This window comes from Herpailurus yagouaroundi, unplaced genomic scaffold (assembly GCF_014898765.1).
Source record: "Herpailurus yagouaroundi ecotype Mexico unplaced genomic scaffold, PumYag 213, whole genome shotgun sequence".
Classification (NCBI taxonomy): domain Eukaryota; kingdom Metazoa; phylum Chordata; class Mammalia; order Carnivora; family Felidae; genus Herpailurus; species Herpailurus yagouaroundi.
Window position 1 is genome coordinate 3593088 of NW_024412444.1, and position 17514 is coordinate 3610601.

General features: G+C 44.4%; 1 protein-coding gene across 16 annotated transcripts in view; it reads left to right on the top strand.

Annotated features, from left to right (window-relative positions):
* Positions 1-17514, top strand: part of MAGI1 (membrane associated guanylate kinase, WW and PDZ domain containing 1) — a 643266-nt gene that overhangs the window by 450441 nt on the left and 175311 nt on the right. The gene's annotated exons all lie outside the window — the stretch shown is intronic.

The window sequence follows — 17514 nt, forward strand, 5'->3', positions numbered from 1 at the left end:
TTTATTTAGAGAGAGATTAAGAAGGAGAGAGAGAGAGCCAGCATGTGCGTGCATGAGTGGGTGAGGGGCAGAGGAAGAGGGACAGAGAGAATCCCAAGCAGGTTCCGTGCTCTCAGCACAGAGCCTGACAGGGGACTCGATCTCATGATCAATGAGATCATGACCTGAGACAAAATTAAGAGTTGGATGCTCAACCCACTGAGCCACCCAGGTGCCCCTCAGGTTAGCTTCTTTAAATGAAGGTAGTAAACATCACATCTGTGTGTCTCAGTTTCCTCATGTATAAAATGAGACTCTTGACATAAATTACATATAAAGGCCCTGTCAACTTGAACATCCTAAGGTTCTGAGTCTTTTCTAGAGGAAACCAGAACTTCATTCTTATTTCGTTGGGGAATGTCAGATGTCTTTTCTAGTAAGATGAAATCCATCAACCCTCTCCAACCAACAGTGCCCAGGAGGGAATATTCCCACAGTTTGCCTCTGATTTTACGGGGTTAATGAATCCTTCAGAACCAGGTCCTAAACACTCGACATTCCTTTGGCCTCAAGCTAAGCTAAGCACACCCTTGAATGTTGCTTTTTGAGTCTGGATTTTTCTGCATGGTTTTTTTTTTTTTTTTTTTTTTTTTTTGTAAAAATATGTAAAGTCGAACTTTTTAAATTTTTGAGTTTATAGATTCTCCCTTAAGTCTCAAACCTTTGCTAGTGTCCTCCACTTTGGCCTGGCTGAGGTCCCTTTTCATTTGCCCCAGCCATAGCTAATCTGAGTGCCCTGGTGTTGAAGATAAGAGAGTTGAATACAGATACGGAGGTGGGGAAGAAAACTCTCAAAATACTTTAATGAAACGATCTCTGTAACTCAAAGCTCTGCCAAATAGGGGTGAGTTGTTGATAGAAAAAAAAAATCATTGTTATACTTTCTAAGTTTTCTTAATAGCATTTGAAGATTTATAAAAGCTTTTTCTACCTGGAGGTATAAAGTCTTGATAAAACCCTCAGATACCAGAGTCCATTAAAGAAATAGGGAAAGCACAGGTCTAACACTGAAGTGCCCTCAACAGCTTGTTTTTATCTTTTCTCTACGTATCTGCCGTCCGTGATGTGCTGTGTCAATAAGAATTACCACAGGAAGGATGTACTGGCTTGAGCATTTCCAAAACGTGGGCTTCATTTGTCCTGATGGAAAAATTTCTCTCACTGGGTCACCTCACACACTTTGACATTTAAATCAGTGACTTAAACAGTTTCTATCTGGATTAATCACCAAAGCGGTCTTCATCCCAGACTTCCCAAGCACTTGGAGATTTGCTACATGCCTCTCCAGGTCTTTAGGGGGCACCATAGTAGGAATGGTGGCTACATGTGGCTTTGTACGAGATAGGTTTCATTTGGTGGCTTTTACTTTATCTTCATGGTAGTGTTGGTTACAGGGGTCCATCTTTCTGGGTCTGGCAGTGTAGTTGTAGGACACAGTCCACATTTCCTTTAATCCCATTAAATTAATTGCAGGTTGCTGGCTCCTTTAGAATCCAAAATGGTCTTTAGAACTTGGTCTAGCAGTTGTAGTCTCTCTTTATTAAAGGATGGAATAAGTGATAGGAGTATATTTTTTATTGCACCATCCTTGTGAACCAACTTGTAATTAAAGAGAGACTGATTTAGTGGCAGTGATGCGTCACTCTCTCTGAAGTAATAGAAAATCACCTTAGGTGGCTCAGTCAGTTGAGTGTCCACCTCTTGATTTTGGCTCACGTCATGATCAAGCCCCACATTGGGCTCTGAGCTGATGACAGCCTGGAGCCTACTTGATATTCTTTCCCTCCCTCTCCTTCTGCCCCTCACCCACTTGTGCACGTGGTGGGAATCCCTCCCTCCCTCCCTCTCTCCCCCCCCACCTCAAAAATAAACAACCGTTTTTAAATAACTGAAAATCAACCTTGAGGGGCGCCTGGGTGGCTCAGTCATTTAAGCGTCCAACTCTTTATTTTGGCTTAGGTCATGATCTCAGGGTCGCTGGATGGAGCCCCATGTCGGGGTCCACATTGGACGTGGAGCCTGCTTACGATTCGCTCCCTCTGTCTCTCCCTCTGCCCCTCCCATGCTTGCACACGTGTGCACACGTGCTTTCTTTCAAAAACCATCAATATTGTTATGTGTTAACAGGGAATTCTTTATGTTTTTATCGCAACGCCCTATTTTTAATGTTATATATGTATGTGTATTTTGTCCAAAAAAATGGGCTTTGAAGTCATATTTGTCTTCTTTTTTCTTCAGCTTTGCTGAGGTATAACTGACAAATAAAAATCGTATAGATTTAAGGTATACAAGGTGACGCTTGAATATACATTGAGAAATGACTGCCCCAATCAATTTAATTAATACATTCATGACCTCACACAGTTACTTTTGTTGTGTGGGGAGAATATTCTAAAACAGCTGCTCTTTAAGCAAATTTCAAGTATACAATACAGTATTGTTAATTATAGCTGCCATGCTGTACATTAGATTCCCCAGAACTTACTCATTTTATTACGGAAGTTTGTACCCTTTTATTAACATCTCCCATCACTCAGCCCTGTCCTGCTCTCTGGTTCTATGTGGGTGACTCTTTTAGATTCTGTCATATGGAGGAGATCACACAACATTTGTCTTTCTGTATCTGGCTTATTTCATGTAGCATCATGTTCTCCAGGGTCATCTGTGTTGTCACATGTGGAAAGTGGAGGATCCTATTAGGGAATATTATTCAGCCATAAAAAGAAGGAAATCCTGCTGTATAACTGTATACACACGTGCCACATTTTCTTGGTCAACTCATCTATCTTGGGCACTTGAGTTGTTTCCATATCCTGGCTCTTGTGAATAAAACTGCAGGGAACACGGGAGTGCAGACATCTTTTTGAGATAATGATTTCATTTCCTTTGGGTATATACCCAGGAATTGGATTGCTGGAACATTCAGATTTGATTTAAATCTTGGTTCATCACCCATGAGCCCTGTGAACTTAGACAAGAATTGTAAACTCTCTGAGCCTCCATTTTCTGATCTATAAAAAGGGAAAAGCAATACCTCTCTTTTGTGGGGTTTGGGGGCAGGTTAAAAGAAACATTGAATTAAATCACAGCACCAGACCTGTACTAAGCAAGAACCATAGGAATATTAGAGATAAATATATTCCAACAGAGACAAAAGGGAAAAAAGTTAAAAGTACATTGAAGTGACATGTAGGTGAATATTTTCCTGTAGATAATTGGTATTTTGAAAAGTGAATGTACTATCAGAACCTAAAAAAAAAAAAAAAAAAAAAAAAAAAAAAAATAGAATATATTACAGAATCAGACAGTCACATAGAAATGTCCCTCGAATTTTCAGGTAGGTTTGTTTAAAGTAGGCTGGAAGTTGGCGTCAAAAACACTTCTTCATCATGACCCTTGATGATACAAGAAATAGTGGCAAAGAAATGTGTAAAGAATATGTACTCCTGGGGCGCCTGGGGGGCTCATTTGGTTAAGCATCCCCACTATTTCGGCTCAGGTCATGATCTTACTGTCCCTGAGATTGAGCCCCATGTGGGGCTCAGAGCTGACAGGGCAGAGCCTGCTTAGGATTCTCTCTGTCTCCCTCCCTCTCTGCTCCTCCCCCCCTTCTCTCCCCCTCTCTCCCAAAATAAATAAACATTTGAAAAAAAGAATATGCAATCCTCTGCTTTGGAATAGTAGAGGTTTTTTTTTTTTTTTAATGTTTATTTATTATTTTGAGAGAGACAGAGACAGAGCACAAGCAGGGGAGGGGTGGAGAGAGAGGGAGACACAGAATCCGAAGCAGGCTCCAGTCTCTGAACTGTCAGCACAGAGCCTGAGGTGGGGCTTGAACTCATGAGCTATCAGGTGTGTGGTATGTGTATCGTCTGTTCCTTTCAGTTCTTTGAGAAGCGTAAGTAGGACTTGGGACTGAAGTTCCCGCTGTTCTTTGCTTCCAAAATTTCACTGTTGTCAGTTTTCTGCCCCTTGTATTAGAGCAAATGTGTGCATTTGGGAGATCGTAGCTCATTACAGTGGAAGGGATTTTAGGTCACATGCAAATCCGGTAACACAGTCCTCTTCAGGAATTACTGGTTAAAATGCATATTCCTAGGCTCCTCCACTGGAAAGCCTATCTGAATATTATCAGGATGGGATGCTAAATTTGATTTTGTCTAAAGCAAGCACCCCTGTTGAAAATGTATATTGAAGCAAGACCGAACAACCGTGGCCTTTGCAGTCATCCCTGGGGAAGCAGGGATGGAAACCTTTGTGTTTCTTGAAGTGAAATGTGGGCTTTCTCTAACCACACGACCTGAATTTGGGGAACTGGCTGAGAGGGAATGGTGGAAGGAGAAAATACAATCTGTCACCAGCTTTGGGTGAACAGTGTGTGTTAATTCGGTCATGTATCTTTGCGTTATGACTGGCTGTATTTTACTTACCGAATGGTTCCACTTGTGACCAGTAGTCTGAATGTTAAAGAGGGGAGGCCAGCAAAATGGTTGTCATCTGTGTGGGATGAAAATCAACCAAATAAAAATAAAAACTTTTAGGTACAGGGGCCCTTAGTCCCCCGGTGGGGCTTTGATAGCATCTACGTCTAGTGTTTAGGAAGACATTGTACCCAACATGGGGAATGGTGATAGTTATCCTTCAAGGGTGAGAAAGCCTTTTAGTGCCCTGGACTTCCATGGATCCACAAGACAGTGACAGCAGAGACACTGCAGTCTGGCCAAATCTGGATCAGATGCTGTTTTATGGTTACTAATAGTCTCTTGGGTGGACAGCAGTTTGGCACCAGGTGTGCCCCACTGAAGGTATGCTGTAGAGTGACATTAATGGTGGATGAGGTTGTGGCTGGGGGACTTGTCTACATGGAGAGCTCACATTAATTACTGGCTAATTTTAGGGCTTACATTATGTGTGGTGACTCCCTACCAAAAGGTAACTTAGCAAGGTGATTATGCTATTGAAGGAAAGCCTTCTAGATGTCGGACGATGACAAGAAAATTACCTCACGTTTTGATGGCCCGCTTTTGCCTGGTGTAAAATTCTAGAAATACTGTAGGGAGATGGAGAGACGATACCAAAAAAGACCGATATTAATCGATTTACTTCAGTAAATATATCATTACCAAATGGAATATGTACAAGGAAGGGGAGGGATGAGGCTCTGTAAGAGGGTATGACAGCAGCATCTAGCCAAGTATCTCATTATCTACTGTGTAAGAAATTACCCTCAAAATCACCCCCAAAACTTAACGACTTAAAACAACAAAGCTGTGTAATCTCACACACTTTCAGAGGCTCAGGAAGCCAGGAATGGTATGACTGGGTGGTCGTGGCTCAAGAATTCTCATGAGGATGCAGCCAAGCTATGGGCTGGGGCTGCGGTCATCTGAAAACTTGACTGGGGCTGAAGGATGTTCTTTGAAGATCACTTACATGGCTCTGGGCAGGAGGCTTCAGTTCTGGGCTGTTCGCGACATAAGAGCTGACTTCCCCCGGAGCAAAGAGTAGAAAAGGAAGACAGCCAAGATGGAGTGATAGTGTCTTATAACCAAACCTTGAAAGTGACACATTCCATCACGTCTCCTACATTCTGGTGGCCGCACACAGAATGTGTGGGTGTACTGCAGGTAAATACTTAAGAGTCTCAAAACCAGAAAATAGATATTAAGGGTTCTCTCGGAGGTTACCCAGTTTGCGGAGTCTGGGAATTGTTGGCACGCTTTTCTGAGAAGGTGCTGCTCAAGCTGAAATACAAGGGTGAATAGGTAGGTGGAGTGCAGGTGATCTGGGAGTGAGCCTTTCCTGGGTAATCAGAGCATGGTATGTTTTGAAACCGTGAATGATGGCCAGCTTGGATAGAGCAGAAAGAGCTGGGAATCATTTGCTAAGAGATGGTGCTGAAGAGGTTGGCAGGGACCAGATCATACATGTCCTTTTAGGTCAAAGTAAGGATTTTGTTCTTTGGAGACGTAAGCTGGTGAAAGACATAATCAGATTTCCTTTTTTTTTTTTTTTCCTCCTTTGAAGATCTCTCCGCCTGCTGTGAGCAGAATGGATTATAGGTAGGGAAGCCAGTTCAGAAGCTATTATAGTTGTCCAGGCTAAAGATCATGGTGAATGAGAACATTGGCAGTATAGTTCATAGTGGATGGACATGAAATATACTTAGGAGGGAGATTTGTCAGAATTTAGAGATGTATTGAAGGAGCTATTCAAGATGATTGCTGAGGTTCTGGCTTCTAGAATGGGATGGAGGGAGGTGACATTCACTAATAGAGTGATCCCTGGAAGAGGACCAGGTGTATAGAATGCATGACAGAAATGACCTTGAACTTAGAGATATCATTGCATGCACTCAGGAAGTGTGTCAGGTGGTTCAGGTACCGGGACGAGCAGGGAGGTCTTTGCCAAGAAAAATGTATTTCCACTCAGACTCCCAAAAGCATGCTGCATTTTTAGAACCATACGACAGGGTTTGTTTTTTGTTTTAATTTACGTGTGAATAGCTAAAGTCTGGCAAAACATGACAGGAAATTCTTGGGGTTTCTCTTTTGATTATCATTCTTGTCTTCTAGAGCAAGTTGTTGAAATCTTTTAAATCCCAGCTTAATTAGTTTTTGAAGCGTGAGGATGTATTGGTTCAGATCTCTATTCCTCCTTCCCACTACCTCAGAAACTAATTCATTAACAGACTCCCACACAATCTCTTTAACACACATACAAACACACATATACTCTTACTTGTCAAAGAATTAAGCACTACATGCCATAAAGCAGTTGAGAGTCTAAGGGGACCAACAGCTGATCACTCTTGTATTCCAGACAATAAATATGTTAACCCAACACCTCCTTTGTTCTAGGCTCTGTGCCAAGGCTGCCATATTTTTTAAAATGGCACCTACTCTCACCTGTCAAAGATCTACTGCATACCCAGCCCTGTAGGCATGGTTTATAAGCCAGGCAAAGACGTAAGAGCTCTCATTCCGTATCTAGTCCCTTGGGTGAAAGGCAAAGGATAGGAGCTATACCCTGCCCCTGAACAGTTTGCACTCCCACCATGGAGACATGAATGCCACGTCAATAGTAGACAAGATAAGGCCCATAGGTATTCTGAGGAGGATAGAAATACCTAGAGCATAATGTTATCTGTGATGCTGGGGGCTTTTATCTTGTTAAGTTCATTGCTAATAACCAAGCCATTGGAAGAGCCAATCAGGGGGCAGGCCCTCAGGACACACTTGTTGCAAAAATAAATGAGCACATCACCACTTTTTTGTTTTTTTTAACTTTTTGTTTGGAAATAATTTAGACTTGGAGAAGAGTTGCAAAAAATAGGATGGGGAATGTTTCCATACATCGCCCATCCAGTTTCCACTAATGATATGCCATCTTACGTAACCATGGTACAATGATCCAACCAAGAAATGAACACTGGCACACTACTAAGTAAACTCAGGGCTATTTGGATTTCACCATCTTTTCCCCACTGATGCCTTTCTGTGTTGGAGGATCCAATGTAGGATCCCAGGTTGTACTCTGTTGCCATGTCATGTCATGTCATCTCCAGTTTGGGATGGTTCCTAAGTTTCCCTACCTTTTATGAACTTGACACTTTTGAAGAACTGTGGTCCGTTATTTTGTAGAAGGTCCTTCACTTTAGGTTTGTCTCATGACTGACAGCTCCTAAAGACATCGTGAAACAAAAGCAACTTTTGGTGGGCTTGGTGGAGTGGTGACCCCTGTAGGAACAGAAGTGAAGAGTTTTCACGCAAGGAGACCTGTGTGCAAACACGTCAATCCTGAAGCACTTGGGTGTGGTCCCTGTTCTTTGCATGTGCAAGTGATGAATAGCCATAGCTGACTGCTAAGAGTTGTCATCATTCCTTGTCAGCTGCCCTGCTGCTTTGGGTCTTGCCTTTTTCCCATTAGCAAGATGGTCTTCTTGTTTTGGGTCCAACCCCAGCCTCCATATGCTTGGTCTTCAGCTTCCTGGGTATCAGACTTGATGTGCCCCATGGCGTCCTTTTACCGGACTATACGTCCTTCTCTTGTTTGGAGACATAGGGTCTTATATTTATTTTAATTTGCTTACTGCAGCTTTTCTATTTGCTAATATTTAACCAGAACTACATGTCAGACTCTAGACCATGCTTTTTCAATGGGAAGGGATATCATCCCAAAGGGGCAAACAGTGCTTCTTGGCGGAGGGTGGATCTTAACTCTTCATAGGTATTGCAGGCATACCCCTACTTTATACATAAACAGACATACGGCATACCAGTGTTATTTAAATTTTAATGGAAGAGGGAGTTGATTGAGGGAGAAAAAATCTAAAAAAAAAAAAGCTCATTGGTGGGAGTAACAATGAAAAAAAGTTGAGAAACACTGATCTAGGCCAAATGATTTTCCTATATTATCTCATTTAATTTATTTCCCCTATCTTATTGTCCCCATGAAAGAATACAAATGAGTTAACCATGAAATTAGTGGGATTGAGTAACTTGCCCAAAGTCACAGCGAGGACTGGGGATATCCACCCAAGATGGGTAAATTCCAAAGTCCCAGATCCAGTGAACATCCCTGTCACTGTGTAGCCTTATACTAAAAACCAATTAGAAAGTCAATAGAAAAAAATACATAGCCTATCCTAAAACCAAGGAAAACTTTTCTAGGCTTATGCATTCATTGGAATGTCTTGATTTGGTATCCCATTATTAGGGTTAATAATTGTGGATCAGCTCTGAACACATTTGTAATACTGAAAGTTAGGATCCTAGTCATGGGTATATATCCATGTATGGGTATATAATATACCCATATAATACCCATACTGTGGGTATATAATACCCACAGTATGGGTATATAATCACATGAACACAGGGCCTTTTGTCTGTTTACCTTTGCATCTCCAGGGCCCAGAATACTGAACACAACACATAGGGAGCACTCTAAAAGTATGTGTTGAATGAATAAAAGAGAAAAGGATGTTATATTTTAAGAAAAAGATTTCAAAGCCCAAATGAATTAATTCTGTTTGATGTTAGAGCCATGATGTTTGCACTTAAAAAAAAAAAAACAAAAAACAAAAAAAAAAAACACCGACCACATACAATGTAGGACAAGGCTCATACCTACCACAGAGAAAATGAGTTCTGGGTGGCCAGTTGAGTTTGATGTAGAAATAGCCTCTAGCAACTCAAACCCCAAACATATGACTAATATTGTTATAGGAGGCATAGCTGATAGATTAAATCAGGCTTATTTTTTCCATGCATTTTGAGGGGCATGGGGAAAAAAAACAGCTACTATTATTGTTTGAGATGTAATGGAGATAATGCAATTGAGTGAAAGATAATGTAGGTGCCTCTTTTTTCTTTTCTTTTCCAATAGAGGAGCTATTTATCCAATAGAGGAGAACTGCTGTTTTATGTCTGAGGTGGGGGCTAAACCTACCTGAGATGTATTACTGTACCGTGTGGATAAGCAAAAACCCCAAGTGGTACAAAGATGTAGTTTCCTGTCCCTAAGACATTTCACATTTGCCATCTGTGAACAGGAATTGGTCAGCATATTACACAAAATCTCTTAATTCATCTCCTCATCCTTACCAATCCCTAACAGGTACATCTGGTTGAGATATGTGGAAAGTTTAAGAGTGGCTACAGAATTAGTTAAGATTTGCCAAACTACCTCTACAGGCAAATGCAAACTTCGGTTTTCACAGGACCTTCCCAAAGTGAGCAATTCAGAGGATCAGGGCCCAAGAAAGGCTAGAAAGAAGCCCATTTTCATATATACGAGTGGAGATAGACCAAAGAATGGTGACATCACCAACCATGTCCTCATTTTCTTGTTCCCAGTGGCATTTACTGGCAGCATTGAGAGGGCTTCTAAGAAAATCCACCACGGGTGCACAGGAAATGAGAAGTTGTGTATGTAGCTCAGAATCGGAGCATGGTTAGGAATTTTGCTGGCTGCTTCAAAGGATAAGCCACTTTTCCACCCCCATGTTAGAGGCAAGCTTCTTTTGGATGTGGGTTCAAATATTTCTTTCTGTAAATCACATTTTTTAGAGTCCTATAAAGTGGGGGTTTTTTTGTTTGTTTCCCTTTGCTTTAAATTCTTCTTTTCCCATCCCCTTTGAAGCTTATAAAACTTGGCATAGTTAAATGGTAATGTTGGGAAATAGGGACACACACACACACACACACACACACACACACACACACACTCCAAGCCCTATTACCTGTGCAAGCGCTACTCCAGCCTTCTTCATGGAGAGCTGGGTGCTTCATGGCTCTTCGTGACAGACTTTCTGCCTTCTAACACTCAGCCTTTGAGAACTCTCTCAGCAGGAACACTGTGTACTACAGACATTCCATTCTACACACTGAATGACCTAATATAATTATTCAGAATTGAAAATCACTTTCACTTCAACAGGAGTATTTCAGCCACCCCCGCCACTCCCACCTTTTTGGAGTTACTAATTTAGACATTCCTTTTCAGCATCTTATCAGAATCAGGCTTATCTAGTCCTCAGATGAGCTCCGCATAAGGAAATTGTACCAGTTTAGCTTTGGGGAAGCCCTCATGTCAAATACTCCCCACCCCGCCCCGTGGCTGCTTTGAAAAGAGGGGGAAAAAAGACACTCATGTAAATGTGATGTTACTTGCTCATTTGGTTAATGCATTTCCACACCCTTGAGGTCTGCTTCAGACCTACGTTGTGGATTTTATTGTCCCCTGCTTCTATGATTCATATAGAAAAATCCTTTTGATACTATGTAAAGTATATCATATAATTGCTTTTTGGCTTCTTCTCTGGAGGATGATTTGCTGTCCCAGGCAGTGATGTGAGCCTGCTGGGGGCCAATCCCAATGTAGTACAATTGATTACTTTTCATGAATGCCCCACTCACTCATTATTGCCATGATCCACCTGAAATTAGAAATAAAATTCTATATGAACTAAAAGCAAATGCTGGCCTGAGGTGACAGGTTCAAAGGAGGCGCTACAGGATTTTTTTTTTTTTTCTTTTTGGACAAGGGAGTCCCAATTTTCTTTAGGTTTCATCCTTGCCAGATAAAAGGTGAAGTAACTTCTAAAATTCAAAAAGCATGCCCTCTTGGCTTTCAGAGTTTACAAAAGGCAGTATGGGGAGACCAAGATCTAGGACTTTGACCTTGGACTGACTTGGGACATTGCCCCAGGCACTTCTTAGCTGAGTGATTGTCGCTGTTGTTTAAAGTGTCTGAGCTGGGTCTTTCTTATCTTTCAAAGGGAAGACAGAGTTACCCCTTTCTAGGGTTGCGCGAGGGTGCCATGCATCGGCTTTGGGGCTGGAGGGTAGGGTCAGGATAGATTTTTGAAGGCGCCTTGAAGGCTAAGCTAAGGTGGTTAGCTTTTATTCCATGGATTGGCGCCCACATAGGTTTCCAAAGGAGAGCGGATGTGATTGGATTTGTATTAATGCAAGTGGAGATGGTGGACTGAATACCGTCACAGCGCTTTTGAAAGGATGTACACCTGTAGAGCATATCTTGGCGCCTAATAATCACTTAGTAGAGTGGCAGGCGCTATTTTATAACTTACGGTGAGTAATAGAATTCTGATGGCGATGGGCATGATGATTGATAGAAGGTGCCGCTTTACTCCTGCTATAGATTTTAATGTAAATCCGACTCCCCTCTCGGACCTGCGTCCCCCCATCCTTTGCCAAGGTTGCAGCAACTCCTGGTGGGTCCCTATGGCCCTGGCTACCCTGGGCCTGGACCACGTGACCCCTCCCCCCCACCTCCCCCCCTCGCTGGGTGCCCTGAAAGCCGCGTTTATCACCCCACCCCTCACCCCGCCTAAGCCCCGGCGGACCCCGCCGCGGCCCCCGAGAGTGAATAGCGCGCGCTGACGCCGCCGCCGCCCCAGGGAGCGGGCTGGGGACGCTGAGCAGCGCCTCCGCTGCCGGCCCCATAAAAGGAGCAGCTGCCGCCGGGCGGCTCAGACGCGCGCGGGGATGAGGCGGGCGGCGGCCGAGCGCGCGCCTGGGCGCCGCCAGTGACCGAGGCGGACCTCGGGGCCGCTCGGGGCCCGCAGGTAACCGCGCGCCGGCCGGCCGGCGGGCGGGTTTCGTCCTTGGGCTTGGAAGTGACAGCGGCAGCAGGGGAGGGGCGGGGGTCAGGGAGGAAGGAAGGTGGCAGGGCGGCGGTGGGGAAGGGGGAAGCGGGGACGACGGAGAAAAAGGAGGAGAGGGAAGGGGAGGGAGGGAGGAGCCGCGCCGGGGAGCGGCTGGAACGCGCTGCACTTGCCGCCAGCCCTAGCGTTCAAGTTCCCCACCTCCGACCTCTCCCTGCGGGCGCCGGCCGCGGCCCCCCGGAAGGGCTCCCGCGCCGCGCGCCCGCGGATGCTCCAGCCAGCCATGTTTTCCGGGCCAGCATCTCGGCCCGCACGGCTGGGCTGCGAGGCCGGCGCGCGGGGACCGTGTCGGCCGGCGCGCGGGGGCAGGTGGCGGCCGACCCGGCGGCCGGGCTCCACCTGGCTCGCGCCGCTGGAGGGCGGGGGTCCGCGGGAGGATGCCGCGCTTAGCCTCCAGGGGCTTCGGAGCCAGGGTCCCTTCCCCCTCGCTGCCTCCATTCCCGCCGTCCCCACTCCACTGGCCTGCTGCCACTTAATGAACTGTTGGCTCCCCCCCCCCCCGCCACCCCCAGCCCTGCCTTAGCCTGGGCTTTGAGCTGCTTGAACGGTGTTGTTTGCGTAAAACTGGGCTCAGCTGGAGAACGTGGAGAAGGACGGAAAAGGAGGAGGCCCTTTTGTGTAGAGGCCCATTGGAGAGCCGTCTTTCTCCCCCCACCCTCCGGCCTGTGGAGGTCCCCAACCCAGAGATCAGGATGGTAGGGCACCCCACATCTCCTGGGCTCGCAGTCTGTCAGCCCTCGCCGCCCCTCCCCTACTGGGGTTCCTCATCTCTGAGCACAAGGTTGCTTGGAGGCCAGGAAGGCTCCATTTCACCTGGGATGCCCCCCAAATACCCCGTGCTCTAGTTTTCATGGCTTCCCTGCCCGCTCACAGGAAATGCAACTCTTGGCAGTCATGCCTTTCTGCCAAGAGCAGTGTCTTACGACAGGCCCCAGCGGACCTACATCTACATCACTGGGCCGTGCGGGTTGCAGTCTGGGTTGGGGGGTTGTTTGAGACTTTGCCTGAGAAGCTCTTGAATAAGAGTTTGGAAATGCCTCGGTTACTGCACTTACTCTTCCGTTGATCGTTGTCCTTAGTTTTTTCCTGATAATGAAGCTCCACAGTTGGCATTTTCTACACTTTGTGGTGTGTTTCAACCTGAGGCTCTGCCCTGAGTTGGTCTTGTCAGTGGAATAGAATGTTAGGTGAAGACAGCCCTATTATAGAATGAGGATAGCAGTGAGCTGTAAGGGTGCTTAAGCATGACCAGATGCCCATCCGCGGCTCCCAGAGAGTGTGTTCTTCAGTAGGTACAGCCACCAAGAGTCCCCATTTAACAAATAAACTGAAGCATGGGGAGACGAACTTGTCCAGTGTCCACAGCAACCCCAACGCTATGCTGGGGTGTGATTCTCAGCAGTCTCCCTCTAGAGCTGCTCTTAACACCACCTCTTGGCAGAAGGTGGGCAGTAAAACTTCTCCATGACCTCATTCTGGAGCACCATGTGGTAGATTAAAACACAAAACAAAACAAAACAAAACACCACTAACTGTGGAGTCAGATTTAGGTCAAATCTTGGATCCAGCATGTACAGCTGTGAGTTAGCCTGTATAAATCCTATATGGTATGTTGCATAGGAATGAAGATAATATGCCTAGCGCATAATTTGTAAACAGCTCTTAGTAGATGTATTTTGGAGTTGTGAGAGCACAGTGTCACGGCCAGTCACAGATGTTAAAACGGAGGCTGCCTGCATTCTTGTTCAACTTTAGCCCTGCGGGGTTGCATGAAGTTGACAAAATACTTGAACCTCTACAAGCCTCAGTTTTCACATCTGTTAAGTGGGTTCTGCAACCAAATGAGAAGATGTACTTAAAATAGCACACAGCCTGGCACACATTAGTGTTCACCAAGTGTTGCTCTGGAGGTTAGTTCTTTGTAATTCGATATAGGCTCCTGTATTAGGTCCTTTTTATTTTGTATTATCTGTATTAGTATGGTTCAGCATAATTCCCTGGGCTGCAGTGCATCATAGGTCGACGAATATTAGCTTCAAGAATTTGCTTATACACCTGCAGTCATGTTTATGTGTGTACGTGGGTGCTTATGTGACTCCCCCCACGCGCGTGCGCGCGCGCACACACACACACACACACACAGCACATACCATCTACATTTGAAATAAGAATTCAGTGGATTCTTGTTTGTTCAGTAAGATTTCTGTTTCTCTTGGCAGAGCAATCACTCTGACTTTTAAGGGCTAGGGAAACTTCAAATTTAATTTTAAAGCTGTCTGAAAACCAGCTGGAAGAATTAGCACTACCCCTAACAGTTGCAACAGGAATAAAATGAATTGACTGTGACATTTACTTTCTTCATAGGCTCTTGAGAACTGTAACATATTTTGCTAAACTGTTATGAACAATCGGCTGGAGTCTTAACTTAGTTAAACAAGTACAAAATGAATATCTTCTCCAGTGTGGTTTTATAGATGTTGGTAAGTGGAAAGAAATCATTGGATGAAACATTTTTCAAAATACAGTGTTGACATGGAATTAACATGTTTCAAACAGCTGTTTAGAGGTGGGCCAAAATACTGGTTTACAAATGAAAAGGATTCTGTAAAACCAGTGTTTGTAAAAAAAAAAAAAAAGAATGTGTTAACTGGAAAACTACCTGAATGGCCAGTTAAAGAAATTGTAGCACATATTTACAATAGGGTGGAAGTACGGTTCCTGAAATAATAAGAGGGTGTTTATATGCTGATATGCATGGAGATACCAATTCCAAGAAGGCAAGAACTTTTTAAAAATTAATTTATTTATTTAGAGAGAGAGAACGCAAGCCAGGGAGGGGCAGAGAGAGGGAGAGAGAATTCCAAGCAGGGTCTGTGCTCTCAGTGCAGAGTCCACTGTGGGACTCGAACCCACGAACCATGAGATCATGATCTAAGCCGAAATCAAGAGTGGGACGCTTACCTTAGCCACTCAGTTGCCCGAGAGCTTTGTTTTAATCATCTCTTTAGCACTTCCTAGAACAGTCCTTGCTACATATTAGTTGCTCAAATAATTGCACGAACGAGTGAATATTGTTTAGTAAGACAAATGTATTGAACAGTATCTATAATTCATTGCCATGCATGTTTTTAAATGAGTACGTGTATGTGCATGTGTGTAGAAGACAGCAGCTATCTTGGAGAGGAATTGTAGCGTCGGGGGGTAGGAGGGGATTTGGGGTTGGTTGGTTGGTTGGTTCGTTGGTTGGTTGATTTTTTTTGTACCATAACCCATTATGTGCATATACTAATTAAAATCAAAAAGGTTTAGGGGCGCCTGGGTGGCTCAGTCAGTTAAGCGTCCGACTTCGGCTCAGGTCATGATCTCACGGTCCGTGAGTTTGAGCCCCGCGTCGGGCTCTGTGCTGACGGCTCAGAGCCTGGAGCCTGCTTCAGATTCTGTGTCTCCCTCTTTCTGTGACCCTCCCCCGTTCATGCTCTGTCCCTCTCTGTCTCAAAAATAAATAAACATTAAAAAAAATAATAAAAGCAAAGAGTTTTAGAAAACCTGATTCCCCTGAAATTGGATTGGATTTTTATGATATTTAGCCTCCCCATCACCCTTTATTCAACAGGCTGTTGAATTTGTCGTGTTAAATTAAAATGCCTGCAACGCTTTGGTAGGGTGATGAGCATAGATTTGTTTCGGAGGGGAGGAGATGTCAAGAGGTGGAATTGGTGGGTGATAAGTGGTGCATGGACCTGCCTTTAGGAAGGACTGCCTTTAGGAAGACCCTATTCTTGTCCATTGGAGCAGGCTTCACAGACCTCCCACACCTCCTACAGAGTATGGTCCCTCTCAGGAACTCCATAGGTATTTTGAAATGAATGGATGGCTAGAGTATGAGTCATCCAAGAATTTATAACTTTGTAGCAATAAGGGCATATCTCAAAGTAAGCAGTTTTTGCTTTGAGATGCGCACTTCCTAATCTTTGAGAAGCACTATACGTGCCCTTCCAGAATTCTGACCTCCTGTGTAGGTGGGTCCATTAGGGAGGTGGTCTCCAAAGTGCAAGACAGTATATGATCATACAGGAAGAAGCTGCCAGGAATTCTCTGTTGCTGCATTTTGATCATGTTACCTTTTTAATATCATATATACCCCAAATGTTAATAGTACATGGTATTTGCCTTGTCATTTGTTTGTTTGTGTTTATTTTGGCCGAACCGCTGAAAGTTAGTTAACCACTTTATGCCACTTTAACTTTGCCCACGTTTTCCTTTCAGTTGTAAGTTTCTTGTAAGTTAACTATATTCTGGGGGTAGTTGTTACACTTTTTTTTTTTTTAGTGGATTTTTAAAGAGTGATAGAGTTTGTAAGAACTATGGATTTAAATTTTGTGTCTAGAATTTTTAGTGTGTGTCCATTTCTAAGATCTGGGTCTCATTTTCCATCATTCTTGACCGTCTTTGGGAATTGAAATTAATGCACGAGTTCCTGCTGCAGCCCTCCAAGGGACACACCAGCTCTTAGGTCCTGGAAGAGGTTGATATAGAAGACAGAGATAGTGAAGACGTTCACCACACGTTCACATGTGTGTGGCAGTTTGTAACTTTGAAGTCACAGTTACATGTGCTACATAACTCACAAAATAACCTCATCAGGTTTGCATTATGATTGTTATCAGAGATAACACTAATCACACTTTTTTTCCTTGGTATTTCTGACACCGTATATATTGCTTGACATTCTGGAGCCGGCCTTTTGCTATCAGTTTGGCCTTGGTGATGGATCAGGACAAGACCACTTGTAATCATGTCTCAGTGCAGACAAAAGCATGAACATTGTCCAGACCACAGAAATGACCCAGTACCCTCCCCTCCTTACATGACTGGCTGGTGTCGCTTTATTCCTTCCATTATAGTTGTAGCGTTGCCTTGTACCTCCTGCGTTCAAATTAAGAATTATTAGGATCTGCAGGGATGCCTGGGTGGCTCAGTTGGTTAAGCGTCCGACTTCGGCTCAGGTCTTGATCTCACAGTTTGTGGGTTCAAGCCTTGCATTGTGCTCTGTGCTGACAGCACAGAGCCTGGAACATGGTTCAGGTTCTGTCTCTGTGTGTGTCTCTCTCTGCCCCTCTCCTGCTCACACTCTGCCTCCCTCTCTCTCTCAAAAATAATAAGTGTTAAGGGGCGCCTGGGTGGCGCAGTCGGTTAAGCATCCGACTTCAGCCAGGTCACGATCTTGCGGTCCGTGAGTTCGAGCCCCGCGTCAGGCTCTGGGCTGATGGCTCAGAGCCTGG